The sequence below is a fragment of the Vicia villosa genome, unplaced genomic scaffold, assembly GCF_029867415.1.
Source record: "Vicia villosa cultivar HV-30 ecotype Madison, WI unplaced genomic scaffold, Vvil1.0 ctg.005288F_1_1, whole genome shotgun sequence".
Taxonomy (NCBI): domain Eukaryota; kingdom Viridiplantae; phylum Streptophyta; class Magnoliopsida; order Fabales; family Fabaceae; genus Vicia; species Vicia villosa.
The window spans coordinates 103294-109293 of record NW_026706602.1 but is presented as its reverse complement, the minus strand read 5'-3'; positions in this window follow the sequence as shown (position 1 = coordinate 109293).

Genomic DNA, 6000 nt, shown 5'->3' with positions numbered 1-6000 from the left:
CAACACAAATCTTGATCTCTCAACAATTGAAGAAAAAAGAGTGAAATGGATGGTGGTTTAGCTCAAAGTTTGTGAGGTTCAAGATGTAACTCACAAACTTTATGAAAGAACAAAGAGCTTTGGTGAATTTGGTAGGGATGAGGAGAGAAATTGCAAGGGGTTTTTTGGCTCTCAAAGCTTGAGAAATGAGAGAGTAGTGGGCTCTATTTATAGGATGAGAGCAAAAGTAGTGGTAATTTGGTCTTTTTGCATTTGGTAATTAGCTTGTGTTTAATTGGTGATTAAAGTGGCAATTAAATGGTAAGAAATGGTAAAATGAGGTCTAAGTGGGTTTAATGAAGGGATTAATTTTGATGAGGTGGAAAATTGGTAAAATGATCAAAGAAAAAGGTGCCAAAATGATGTCAAGCTTCCCTCCTTATATTTTTTGAATTTCGCCTTAAGGAAATCGATTTCCCTAGGAGTGAAATCGATTTCACTCTGTTCCAGAAGAGAAATTGGCGCAAAATACACTAGGGAAATCGATTTACCCAGGAGGGAAATCGATTTCATGCTGTCCAGAATGTGATTTTGGTGAAGATTGCTGTAGGGAAATCGATTTACCCAGTAGGGAAATCGATTTCATCAGTCAAAAATTTGAAAAATGCCTTGTTTATTGCATGTCTTGGCTTGGTACCTACAAAACAAAAGCCTACAAAGAAACAAAGCAATATTTTTGGTATTTGGGTTAGTATAATATGCATACAAGGTAAACAATCATTGGTGCTTGATGATCCCTCTCATTGATGAGGTGAGTGCAACACCATAAACAAAACTTCCAAGTGAAGCTCTTGATTAGTGATTGGGATATGAATGATATAGGATCTTAGGGTCAAAAATTGGGGTATGACACATGGGACGGCCTTATCGAGCATCTCGCTCAGCCAACAGAGATATCTCAGCCTGGGCTCTCGTATCCAGCAGAGTATATCACTTATCCCGAAGGATCACCTGCTCATTTTCCCGCCAATGAAATCAATGCTGTGGAAGATGAAGAAGACAACTGCAATTGGAACAGCTGGATACTCCCTGCTCACAACAGTGGATTGAACAACTGGAAAGCTGAGGATGTGATCTCCTTTGACCAGGAGTAAATGCCATTTCCTGTTTTCTTTGTGTATATTGTGCAAAGATAAAAATGGTTCCTGAACAATCGAACCACGAGCTTGAAAGCCGTGTGCCTTAGCACACTGGTCCTTCTATAAGGGCTTATCATATCATGATCATGTGCATTCAATAAAATCATGGGACGCTTGCATATTTAAATTTTGTGATCCTTTTTCTTTCTTTCTTCGCTTTCAAATAGCTATGTTTTTTCTTCACACACACTCACATAACTAACATGCAGATTCACATACACTCTGGATCCAGTCAACAACGATTCTGCTATTGCCCGTCATGACTTTGAAAATCCGATCTACCAAACTGAGGACGAAAGTGAGGAAGATTGTGAAGTGCCAAGAGAACTTGCAAGGCTGCTAGAACAAGAAGACAAGGCCATACAGCCTCACGAGGAGCCAATTGAGGTCATCAACTTGGGCAGCGACGAAGAAAAGAAAGAAGTCAAAATAGGGGCTGATTTAGAACACAACATCAAGCAAAGACTGATTCAAATGCTGCGAGACTATGTCGAGATATTCGCCTGGTCCTATGAAGATATGCCAGGCCTTGACACGGACATTGTAGTTCATCGCCTGCCAATCAAAGAAGGTAGCATTCCAGTCAAACAGAAACTACGAAGGAGTAGGCCTGATATGTCAAAAAAGATCAAAGACGAAGTTGAAAAACAGTTCAATGCCGGATTCCTAAAAGTTGTAAGTTATCCTCCTTGGATAGCTAACATCGTGCCTGTACCTAAAAAAGACGGGAAAGTCAGAATGTGCGTGGACTACAGAGATCTGAACCGGGCAAGTCCCAAAGATGATTTCCCTTTACCACACATCGATGTACTGGTTGACAATACCGCACAATGCAAGGTATTCTCCTTTATGGACGGATTCTCAGGGTACAATCAAATCAAGATGGCACCCGAAGACATGGAAAAAACAACCTTCACAACACCCTGGGGAACCTTTTGTTACAAAGTAATGCCCTTTGGTCTGAAAAACGCAGGAGCAACCTATCAACGTGCAATGGTAGCGCTATTTCATGATATGATTCATCAAGAAATAGAGGTGTATGTCGATGACATGATTGCAAAATCCAACACCGAGGAAGAACATCTGGGTCATTTACAGAAGTTGTTTGACAGACTCAAGAAATACAAGTTGCGACTGAACCCAAATAAGTGTACCTTTGGAGTAAGATCCGGCAAACTCTTAGGTTTCATCGTCAGCAGCAAAGTTATTGAGGTTGATCCCGCCAAGGTTAAAGCCATTCAAGAAATGCCTATACCTCGTACCGAGAAACAAGTCAGAGGATTCTTGGGACGTCTAAATTACATTGCTCGATTTATTACCCACATGACTACTACTTGTGTGCCGATCTTCAAACTGTTGAAGAAAGATCAAGTGGAAAGGTGGAATGACAAATGCCAATTAGCCTTTGACAAAATCAAAGAATATCTCCAAAAACCTCCAATCTTATTGCCACCTGTGGAAGGCAGACCTCTGATAATGTACCTAACTGTGTTAGAAGACTCAATGGGGTGTGTACTAGGACAACATGACGAATCCGGCCGAAAGGAGCACGCAATCTACTATCTTAGCAAAAAGTTTACCGATTGTGAAACAAGATACTCACTACTCGAAAAAACTTGTTGTGCCTTAGCTTGGGCGGCTCGCCGTCTAAGACAGTACATGCTAAATCACACCACTTTCCTAATCTCCAAGATGGACCCTATCAAATACGTGTTCGAAAAACCTGCTCTCTCTGGAAGAATAGCGAGATGGCAAATGATCTTAACAGAATATGACATTCAATACACTTCACAAAAAGCAATCAAAGGAAGTGTGGTAGCTGATCATCTGGCTCATCAAGTAGTGGATGATTATCAAGCATTGAACTTTGACTTCCCAGACGAAGACATTATGCTAGTCAATGACTACAAACAGTCAGGACCAGAAGAAGGACCTGAGCCAGGATCCCGGTGGACTATGGTTTTTGATGGAGCTTCTAATGCACTTGGCAATGGCATCGGAGCTGTGATAATTTCCCCCGCGGGAGGTCATACACCATTCACTGCCAGGTTATGCTTCAATTGCACTAACAATATAGCCGAATACGAAGCATGTATTCTGGGTCTTAAAGCTGCAATCGATCTAAGAATCAAATTCCTAGAAGTCTACGGAGACTCGGCCTTGGTAATCTACCAAGTCAAAGGGGAATGGGACACGAAGCACACGAATCTAATTCCTTACAAAGAATATGTGCTGAGTTTGATTCCTTACTTCGAAGAAATCACTTTCGAACACATCCCACGCGAGGAAAATCAACTAGCTGATGCTTTAGCTACCATGTCATCCATGTTCAAAGTCAGGCGGGACAACGAGGCGCCTATGATCACCATTTACAGGCAAGATGAACCATCTTATTGCAATGAGATCAATACCAAAGGAACCGAGGAAAAACCATGGTTCCATGAAGTAAAAATATATCTCGAAGCTCAGGAGTACCCTGAAGGGGCATCCATTAACGACAGAAAGTTTCTAAGGAGATTTGCTGCCAAATTCTTTCTAAGCAATGGAACCTTATACAAATGCAACCATGACTCGACTTTACTTCGCTGTGTAAACAAGAAGGAAGCAGAACAGATCATGGAAGAAATACACAATGGTGCCTTCGGTACTCATTCCAGTGGACATACAATGGCTAAAAAGTTCCTGAGAGCAGGTCATTACTGGTCTACCATGGAAACAGACTGCCATCATCACTCCCGAACATGTCACAAATGCCAGATATACGCTGACAAAGTACATGTACCTCCAGTTCCATTAAGCGTCCTGACGGCTCCTTGGCCTTTTGCAATGTGGGGTATTGATATGATTGGAGAAATCAAACCTACTTCCTCCAACGGACATCGCTTTATCCTGGTCGCTATTGACTACTTCACAAAGTGGGTAGAAGCAGCTTCATTTGCTTCTGTCACCAAGAATGTGGTGGCCCGGTTCATCAAATACAATCTCATTTGTCGGTACGGCATCCCTGAACGGATTATCACGGACAATGGCACAAATCTAAACAACAGAATGATTACTGAACTTTGCACACAGTTCAAAATCAAACATCATAATTCTTCTCCATATCGACCATAGATGAACGGCGCGGTGGAAGCTGCCAACAAGAACATCAAGAAAATCATACAAAAAATGACAGTAACCTACAAAGACTGGCATGAGATGTTACCTTTTGCTCTTCATGGTTATCGCACATCTGCGCGTACTTCAACAGGGGCAACTCCATTTTCCTTAGTCTATGGTATGGAGGCAGTTCTTCCAATTGAAATTCAGATTCCTTCCCTAAGGATTATGAAAGAAGCCAATCTAGACGAAGACGATTGGATTCAAACACGGTTGGACCAGGTAAACTTGATTGATGAGAAAAGGCTCGCAGCTATTTGTCATGGTCAGCTATACCAAAAGCGTATGATCAAAGCCTTCAACAAAAAAGTCAAAAGTCAAGCATACCAAACTGGTGGCTTGGTTGTCAAACGCATCATCTTACCACAAGGTGATCCCAGAGGCAAATGGACTCCCACCTACGAGGGACCATTCATAATCAAGAAAATATTCTCCGGCGGCGCCATGTTGCTTACCACCATGGATGGCGAGGATTTCCCACACCCTGTGAATGCTGACATAGTCAAAAAGTACTTCGCTTAAAAAGAAAAAAAAACAGCTCGCTAAGTTGAAAACCTGAAAGGGCAACTTAGGCAAAAAATGAGCGTCTCGATGGATTGAAAACCCGAAAGGGCGGTCCAGGAAAAATTAGAGACTAAACAAATACTATCCCGGTAGGCTGAAAACCTGAAAGGGCAGCCTAGGCAAAAGTTAGGGAATAAAGCATACAACTATGTTCCGTTCAGCTGTCTACTCACCATCAAGATTCGACACCTCAAAGACACCGATCAGTCCAATCACTTTCTTCCAACAAGTGAGGGATGAGATGCTCGAAGACATATTGGCAATAGCAGAATTGAAACTTGACTGGATTGTTTTCACATAGCTATTTATCTTTATAAATATTTTCCAAAGCTTTCTGACAGTTTCCTACTTCCAGGATTGTTGTCTCCCTGTGCTAATCAGCCTATTATGGCTCTTTTTCAAAAATCAATGCAGCTTAGGCTCAAAAATCACTATTTTCACTTTTGCTGTTTTAAATACGTAAACGTCCCAATGATAATTTTGAATGAACATGTGCATTTGAATATGATTGATGTTTACCAGGAAAAACAGGAATAGCATTCAGGAAATGTCCCAATTATCTGGACATCATCCCATCAGAAGAAAATCCCCAAGAGAAACGCATCTCTCAGCAAATTCCTCAAAAAGATTTTCTCTTCAAAAGAAGTCTTATCCCCCAGCAGGGTTGTTCCAGATTACTATCTTCAGAAGGTGTGATCCCCGCACTCGGACTTGGTAAGATAGTGCATCGGAGGATTATGCATCTTCCTCATTCCCATTTGAAAGGGCATCAGAACTTCCAGCTACCTTTCATTCCCAAGTGATAGTCAAAGATCCTTCAACAGAGTACCATGGTTCTCAAAGAATTTCCCCAGCCGAGGGTACTCAAACAAGACAAAAGATCATCAACAATCACAATATAGTCATATCCAGATGACTGACGGAAATTTATTTTCCCAAATAGAAGCTTGACATCACATTCATACATCACACATTCATTCTGATCACTTATCAACTCAAAAACAAGCATCACAGATCTAAAGTTGATACCTCAGACGGTTCCAGAATGATCTAACATTGCAGATCTAAAGTTGATACCTCAGACGGTTCCAGAATGATC